Source organism: Magnolia sinica, chromosome 7, assembly GCF_029962835.1.
Source record: "Magnolia sinica isolate HGM2019 chromosome 7, MsV1, whole genome shotgun sequence".
Lineage (NCBI taxonomy): Eukaryota > Viridiplantae > Streptophyta > Magnoliopsida > Magnoliales > Magnoliaceae > Magnolia > Magnolia sinica.
In genome coordinates this window covers 40,927,210-40,936,776 of record NC_080579.1, presented here as the reverse complement: position 1 = coordinate 40,936,776, position 9,567 = coordinate 40,927,210, and the positions used below count along the sequence as shown (strand labels likewise).

The 9,567-nt window shown below is 39.9% G+C and overlaps 1 non-coding gene across 1 annotated transcript; it reads right to left on the bottom strand.

The window, feature by feature from the left end:
• Positions 1–4,216: 4,216 nt before the first annotated feature.
• LOC131252416 (small nucleolar RNA R71) lies at positions 4,217–4,323 on the bottom strand. The gene has a single exon (XR_009174437.1). It is a non-coding gene; the product is annotated as a small nucleolar RNA R71 (small nucleolar RNA).
• Positions 4,324–9,567: the final 5,244 nt, after the last annotated feature.

Sequence of the window (9,567 nt, the reverse complement as noted above, 5' to 3'; positions counted from 1 at the left end):
TGAACGCTAATATCTACTGTGTGAGGATATTAAGAGTGGAGTAGCTGTGTGGCTGTTGTTGAATAGTTGGTGTACGCATAGGAGAACCACTATAATTCTTTGTGTTTTGCAGATGCGTGATTTATTTTCTATATCTTTTATCATTCAAAGTTGTAGGATGTATTCGTGGATGTGAATGTTGTAATATTTTCATTTCAAGCATTGTGGGGAATGTTGTGATAGTGTAGATTTTAATTCTTGCTATTTTATTTCTCTTCAGTTTGTGTTATTGATTCTTAGATTGTTCTAGTAAGGTTGTCGTTGCCATAAACCCTTGATTTTTATGGTGTAAGGTTGTCCTTATAACATCTAGACTTTTAAGGTTGCTTTACATTTCAGTATTGTGGATTGTTTAAAGCACTATCTTTCCTTTATTTAATTAAAATCCGCTGTTATCATTTTAATGTGTCAACTAATGATTTATGTCTGACTTGATTGCTGTCATATTGCCTTAGATACGCCGTTTTCGATATACTATGCATGTATGAACTATATTGAATAAAAGATGTATTACATGTGTTTGTTAAAATGTTTGAATGAACTTTTAAATATGGTTTATGCATGTCATGACTACTAATCTAGGATTCATCATCGTCATATGCATGCTGACCTCTCGGTATAAGGATTTGCAAAAATATATGTTTTAACTAACCTAGTCTATGTATTTGAGGAAGTGTAGTCTAAGTGTTTGATGAATTGTCCGAATCAGAAATTGTTGATGATTTGTATGTATTATGAGTATTAAGATAGGATTCTTATTTACCTTAGTCATATGTATAGTTTCTTTCATGAAATCATACTTGCTTCTATGCAAATCATTAATAACATGCAAGTGGTTAGTAATATGAGCAATGTGTTTGATGAAATGCTTAAATGAGGAATTTGCTTGGATTGTTTGTCAAATGTTACAATGATTATTACTTGTGTTTACTTGCCACATCTGGATAAGATTAGGGCTACAACCTAGCCCAGGCAATTGGTAACTGTCTCTATTCGAGTGACCAAATTAGTTTTGCCACACTGGATAAATTCGATGAATCCGAGTCGCACGACGATTGTCGACAATGGTTAGGCCATGAGGGGTGCTTATGCACTCCATATCGATTAAGTCAGCATGTGCTCGTACCAATCGAACTTGTCAAATAAATCGATTAGCCTATTATATGTTCACCATGTATGGACACCATTGCTTGAATCTAAGGTACCCCTTACCAATGTAAAGGCCCACTCTAACCATAGTACCACGATCCACCAAGACTCATGAGTTGGACATGGTGGTATGAGACACCGTGTTCGAGCTGTCGGCCTACGCCGAGGTGATCAGTCACCCCATAGTGACCAGTGAGCAACTCTGACTCGTAAGCCGAGTATGGTGGTATGGGATACTGTGTTCAAGCTTGTGGCCTATGCTGAGGTAATTAGCCATCCCATAGTGACCGCGAGTATAAATTATGAACTTACCTATCGACTACTTTCCATTAGAAGTGATGATCCTACAACTTGCTTATCATATGTGCTTGACTAAGAGTGACGAACCTAGATGGATCCTTCGGTTCGAGTCAATGATATAAAGGGAGGTACCCTAGCTTTGCAAATCTGTTGTATGAACAAACTTAAGTAACTACTAGGCTAACATGACCATGCATTCCACTACATTAGTTAGGACGTGCTTTAAAGGCATGGAAGTTGCACGAGAGGCAGTGTTGTCATATGCGATATGGTGTCGGCATCACTTGTTGAGGGAGCTTTTGATGTTAGGACATGCATCATTACTTGCACTCCATTCCTGCATTAATAAGAGTAGTTAGGATGTGATTGTTATGCTACTTTATCATTACTGCTTGATCAACTTGATAACATGTTAACCTTTGCCTTATAGTACTACTGAGTTGATCACTCACTCCCACTCTGGGACAATTTTTTAAAACACCAACCAGACACTAGTTTATATGCAGATGATAATGAGGCCTATGTGGCAGAGCAGGATTTCATGGACGAGGAGGAGGAGTTCTCATACTGTCAGCTTTCTGGCGGGTCTACGTAGACCTTGAGCTGATTCGTTGAGACACTAGGATACTGGGATACTTATCTCGTTGGACATCTTACATTTCCCCCATTTTGTCTATTTTAAAATAAATATTGTATATATATTAAACCCTATTACATCATCATACTCTGAAAGTTGTGAATTGCTTACTTATTTTAATACATATACTTCAGACTTCCATTTGCTTAATTACATTACCTCTAGAGTATGAGACGCTATTTTAGTATAATCCCACTCATGTTTAATGCATTGGTATGGACGTCATTTAAACATTATTTTCCATGTTGCATAAGTGATGTGTTAGATATCAGGAATAGAGCCTTGCTCGACCCTCGAAATTCAGGGCGTTACAAGAAACGATAGTTGTGGAAGGACCCCGCCACTATGGGCCCCTCTTACATTACATTACATGCATGCGATCGAGGTGGGGCCATTGGCCACACCTAGGGACCAAGATGGGATCCTCACCATTGATTGGTGGGTCCCACTTGCCCTAAGAAACAAAATTAAAGGATCTACCTAAAGAACACCCACCATTAAATCTCCTCTTCCTTCTTCTGCCAATGCATGCTAGAGCTTCAATGGATGGACTTCAACAGTTGAGATCGATCATGGAGGGTGGGATTGGATGGTAGGAAGGTGGACCACACCTAGTTCTTTCTCATGGAGAGCTTGGACGTCCACCTCCCATGGTTGCTTGGGAGAATGAGTTTGAAATGAGAGAGAGAGAGAGAGGGATGGGTGAGTGAGTGATGGGTGATGGGGAGAGTTGACTTTGGGGATGGGTATGGTACTTGGGGATGGGTGTGAGTGATGGATTGTGTACTTCACATTTGATGGGACATATTCTCTTAAGATTTGCAATGCATGGCGTTATCCTCGAACTGAACATGGGCCCACATCTTCTAGCCTAGGTATCTCTTCAGCACGTGAGATGCAACGTCGAAACCGCGGCGACGGCGCAGTCATAAGGATACAAGTTTCGAGTCAAGCCGAGTCTGATATATGGGACACGACTCAGGATCACAAGTAAATGCTGATAACAGTTCACGGATTGCCATAATTTGACCAGGAGGACTGCGGAAGCCTATGGAATGGTACAGGATAGGATACGAGACTTACAGTTACTCTCAGAATTCTCATAAGATTGGTCCCTATGGATTTGACCTTGATCTCACCAAGATTATTACTACATCGCAACCCTACACTTAGGGTTGTGAACAAGTTTTGGCGCTGTTGCCAACAATTAATGGTTGCATTTTTCTGAGATTGACTAGTTTTAGACTTAGGTTAAAATTATGGTTTTTCTATTTTCTATTTTTAGGATTAGGATTTTCTGAATTATTTTAGAAACTAACCTTGTTATCTATTTTTAGGCTTAAAAACTTTCCTTTTCTGTTTTTAGAAACTACTTTCTAATTCTAATATAGAAACTTTTCTAATTTGATTTTAGCATCTAATTTTTTTAGAAACTTTTTAATTTTTATTTTTAGAAACTTTCCTTTTCATTTTTAAGAACTAGGTTGTTTCCCTATTTTTTTTAGAAACTAATTCATTTTCCGTTTTCTTTTGCAGGATCTTAACATAGAACCTTGAGTCCATGACAACACTCGATGTCTTTTGAGTGAAAGAGGATTAGTTGAGGGGTTATCTATCCATCACAGGATTAGACACCACTTGAGATCCTTAGAGTTCATTGAGGTTATGGCTGCAAATCAATGGGTGAATTAGCCGTAACCTCGAGTTGTGGAAGTCTAGGATGAGAATGAGGTGCATCAAGCACCTCCGCCTCGTACTTTATGAGATTACTTACAACCGGCGGGGGTGAGCACCCCTTCTTGTATAGTTTTTCCATAAAACATAGGAAATATGGATATCAAGCCTAGAGTGATCCAACTCCTTCCAAAGTTCCTTGGACTTGAATCTGAAAGTCTATACATATACTTACAAAATTTTGATGAAGTTATAACCACTTTATACTTTCCTAACGTGTCTGAGGACACAGCCAGGCTGAAACTCTTTCCTCTCTTCCTAAAAGAAAAAGCTAAGAAGTAGTTACACCCACTACATTTGCGATCTATTGGCACATGGAATGACATGATGAAGGAGTTCATAAAAAATTCTTTCCACACCATAAGGAAGTCGATCATGAACTTCGCCCAAAAGGAAGATGAAACATTCTTCCAATGTTGGGAATGGTTCAAGGATCTTGTCAATTCATGCCCACAGCATGGGTTTGAAACGTGGTGCATAACAAATTTCTTCCATGATGGACTGACATCTTCCATGCACCATTTTGTCGAGATGATATGCAAAGGGGAGTTCATGAACAAAAATGTCGATGAGGTGTGGGATTACTTTGATAAACTCACTGAAACCACACAATCATGGGACATCTCCACAAAACCGAGCACCACATCTAAGCCTACTCAAGCAAGTGAGAGAAGTGGGATATACTTGCTAAAAGAGGATAATTATATAAATGCTAAAGTGGCCATTCTCGCAAAGAAGTTCTAGGCCATGAAACTTAAGAAGGATAAGGCTAAGGAAGTTGTTTTTGCATTATATATGCCTGTAACATACATACAACTGAAAGTTGCCCAACGATACATGCTTTTCAAGAGGCACTGAACGAGCAATTGAATGTCATGAACAACTACTAAAGACCTTTCAGTGGACCCATCTCTAACACATACAATTCTAGTTGGAGAAATCATCTGAACTTTAGTTGGAGGAATGGACAAACTGCTACTCCTCAAAGACTCCCTAACCAATTCTTAAATCAAGGGAAACCTCAAGAGGATTTGGTCTGAAAATATATTAAAAAACAAGAGCTTATCAATCAGAGCATATTGCAAACCCTTCAAGACCTTTCAAAGGCCATATAAGGACGTGAGACAAAAAATTCAATTGAAGAAAAAGGGATTCTTCCAGCCCAACCTTTCCCCAATCCTAAACCGCAATACGAAATAAGTAATCCAAGCTCATCAAATCAAATGGAGCAAACTAAGTCTATCACCACTCTTAGGAGTGGGAAGATAATTGACAATATATTTCGGTAAGGGCTGAAAAGTTTAAGGACCCGGAAGTAGATGAAACTAATAGACTTAGCAACACTCCATAAGAGTTAGAACTGGAACTCTAAAGTAAGCTGATTGCATCATTCCCCCAACGGTTGATTGCACTAAAACCACTCTCTAACTCTCAGGACATTCTAGAGGTGCCGAAACAAGTGAAGGTCAACATCCTTCTACTAGATGCGGTTAAACAAATACCTTCTTATGCCAAATTTCTAAAAGACTTGTGCACGACCAGAAGGTGGTAAAGTATCAAAAAGAAAATTTTTATGATAGACAAAGTGAGTACAATCATCAAGCAAAATGTGCCAGAAAAATATAAAGATCCCAGCAGCTTAACCATCGCTTCTGTAATTGGGAACTACCGGATTGAGTATGCACTTCTTGACTTAGGAGTGAACGTAAATCTGATTCCTTACTCGGTCTAAGAACAGCTAAGTTTGGGTGAATTAAAACCCACATGAACCACATTACAGCTAGTTGATTGCTCAGTTCGTGTATCGAGAGAGGTAATTGAGGATGTGTTGGTCTAGGTTGACAAATTCTACTACCTGGTAGATTTTATCGTCTTGGATACTTAACCCATCGTGGACATGAGCACTCAAATTTCTGTCATTCTTGGTCGCTCATTCCTTGCCACATCTAATGCAATCATTAATTACGTGAATGGAGTCATGAGTTTGTCTTTTGGAAATATGACATTGGAGTTGAATATCTTTTTCAATACGAGCAAATGGTTAGAGAATGATGACGATTCCCATGACATTAACATGATTAAATCTTTCATAAAAGATAGAACACTTTTGACCTTATCCTCTGACCCTCTAGAGACGTGTCTGTTCCACTCCCATGATTTTCATGATGTAACGCCCTGAAATTCGGGGGTCGAGCATAACTCAGCTCCCGAGTTCCAAAACATCACTTATGCAACATATTTAATGAAGGATGTATGTTGACTGTATTAGTGCATAAAACATGGAATAGATTAAGCCAAAACACAGATATGATTCAGGGATAAGTGAATAAAGCAAGCAGAAGACTTATAGAGAAATATGTGTACAAGTATAAATCCCTGAAGTCCATATACAAACCAGGTCGAATAAAAGTGTTATTTAACAAAATTATAAGTATCAAGTTACATCATTTAAGTTCCCAAAAATAATCCCATAATCCCGCACATCAGACCAAGGCTCGCTAGAACCCGTCTGAAAACTGCATATAGGAGAAAGCAGCCTCGTCATCATCCAGCTCTTGCTCTGCCTCAGAAGTCGCATCCACATCTGCAACATCAGAGCCTAAGACAGAGTCTGGTGGGTGTTGAACACCGCCCCAGAACGTGGGAGTGAGTGATTAACTCAGTGGAACAATAAGGCACTGGTTAACATGTTATCAGTTCAATCAAGCAGTAATGATAAAGCAGAACAATTAAATAAATCCTAAGTACTCTTGTTTAATGCGAGGATGTATGCAATATGATGCGTGCCCTCACGCGTACACCCTCAGCGTCTTCATCTTACGTTACGCATGACATCGCCTCAAAGTGTGCCACATCTACAAAGCACATGCAATTGCGGTGCATGGATATGATTACCAAGTTGTTATTAGTCCATTTCACACAGCAGGATTGGGAAGCTAAGATACCTTCCTCATGTCACCATCCAAACAGTGATCCATACTAGGGTCGTCAATCCTAGACATCTCATACGATCATATGTTTGAGGTCGTAGCAAAGGGCTCGTCACCAATCAATGCACGCCTTTCATGCCTTTACTACCACAGATCGGCTCGTCACCTCCTTGCGGTATCCAGGTATGCTCGAGGTCACTACAAAGGGCTCGTCACCAATCAATGCAGGCCGACAACACGAATATAATGTCCCATACCACCATAATCGGCTCACGAGTTTAGTTGCTCACTGGTCACTACGGGGAGGCTCGTCACCCCAGCGTAGGTCGACAACTCGACCACGGTGTCCCATACCACCATGTCCTGCTCATGAGTCTTAGCGGATCAAGTACCATAGTTAATAGGATTTCGCTGGTAAGTTCGGTATCCTAGATTCAAGCAGTAGCGTCCATACATGGTGAACATACATCGGACAATCGGGTTACTTGGCGAACTTGACTAGCACAAGCGCACGTTGAGTTGAGCGACATAGAGTGCGCAAACACTCCGCGTGGCCAAACCACTGCCGACAACTCTAATACGGCTCGGGTTCGTCTTATACATCCTACGTGGCGAAAGCAATCTCAACCACGAATATAGGGTCAATTACCAATTTCCTGGACTAAGGCATAGTCCCAAACACCTTACAATACTACAGATACTCATGTGGAATGTGAAATAGTCAAGGAACAACGACTTAAATCATGGTATATACACATCTGAAGAATATTAACTTAACATAAATGTAAGCATATGTAATGCTTGAATTTAAATAACATGGAATGTAACTTGCATAAAGGAAATCATGCACATTAAGGGGAGTATTGAGAATCACTTCTCAACGCCCGCAATAAGTGTAATAAGTTACACTTTAGATCATTCATGCATTTCTACAAACACTTAGCATACATGGAAGAACATACATGACGTATGTTGAAATACATGCATTTAGACAATTCCTTTTACCAAGGAGTTGTCATACATGCATCTAGCATACATACATGACAAATAATCATGGCAAACATAAGTGCATATTTTATACGTATACGGTACTTTATAAATACACATAGAATACACAAATCTCAATATAACACATGCATATCCGGAAAGAAATGTAAATACAACATTTGGCATTCAGAATCTCATCCATAACAAGAATAAATTACTAACTGGCATTGAAAGCCTTGAAAACCATAACCTATACACTTAAAGTCCGCACCTTAAGCGAAGAAAGAACCGCCGAACTGATTTAGACGAGTTGTCTTCGTCAACGGCGATGGAATACCCTAAGACAAAGATAGAAATGAGATACAACAACACCAAAACTAATCTAAGCTCTAACACAGGTTAGGGTTAGGTTAACTTACCCCAAAAGAACTCAGAACCGTTAGAAGAACGATTCAAAGTGAAGGTTCAAAGATGAAGCAGAACAAGGAAGAAACCAAGATGATTCACCAACTTATCTCTCTCACTTTCTCTCTCTTTTCCACTCTCTTTCCAAGCTAGGGTTAGAGAAAAATTCGTATGGAAAAGAGGGCTAGGGTTTAAGGACTATAAATAGGCCTCAACTTGACGAAAATAACCCCAGGGTCAAGGTATACTTAGGTTATAACCAAAGCATGCCTTTCTCGATCCAACGAAGCACTTCTGGTGGGCCTATAATCACGAAAGGTCGGACTTAAGCTCATTGACCATGGATCTAGGTCAGGCTGAGTTTCCATACCGACCGGTTCTTCAGATTAGCCGTGGCGGACCACACTCAATTCAACGGTCACGGGATCTCGATCAGGTCCACAAGCACTAGGATATGCCTGGGCCACCTATCCTGATCAGAGGGTGAAATTGGGTCAGAATCCAACGGTCAGATAGCTTAAAATCGTCGCGCAAGTGACACGACTCAGATTTAATAAAAACTTAATAAATTCCAACCGTTCTCACACTCTTCACTCCGAACTCAATCAAATCGACCCAGAACATCAGATGGACTTGATTTTCGAGGTGATGGCCAAGCCCAACTCGGTGACCGCAATAGCCTAAGATCATCGTTATCGGACTTTCGACGCGCGGTCCAGGTCCGATCCAGATCTTCCAAAAAATCTCCAGAACAACTGGATTTAGCGATGAATCCCAGGTTTCAGAGTAACGTAGCACTAACTAATCTACACGTTTAGAGCCATACAGATACAATTTAAAGTGATTGATGCGAATTTCACAAGCAATCGAGTATAGCGCTAATTACCCCAAAAACAACTACTTAAGGAAAGATTAGCACAAAAATTCCAAGGTCGTTACAGATGATGATATGATTAGGGAGACAGGGGCCATGCTTGATACTATGCCAGTACTTGAAGTTAACCGGTGGAGGCCATAATTTAAAGAATTACCCCAAATTGATGTAGTACCTCCACCATCTAACCTCAAGGCACCGAAGCTTGACCAAAAACCTTTGCCCTCTGATTTAAAATATATTTATTTAGGTCAAGATGAGACATGCCCAGTGGTGATTTCTTCCCACCATTAACAAGAACAAGAAAGTATGCTTATCGCAAATCTCATAGAGCATAAGGGAACCCTTGGATGGTTAGTTGCAGACCTCAAGAGAATTGATCCTTCAATTTGTACTCACTGCATTAATCTAGAAGATAATGCGAAGATCTCCCGAAAATCACAGCGTAGATTAAATCTAAACATGAAGGAAGTGGTTAAGGTCGAGGTTCTTATGCTATTGGATATGGGTAT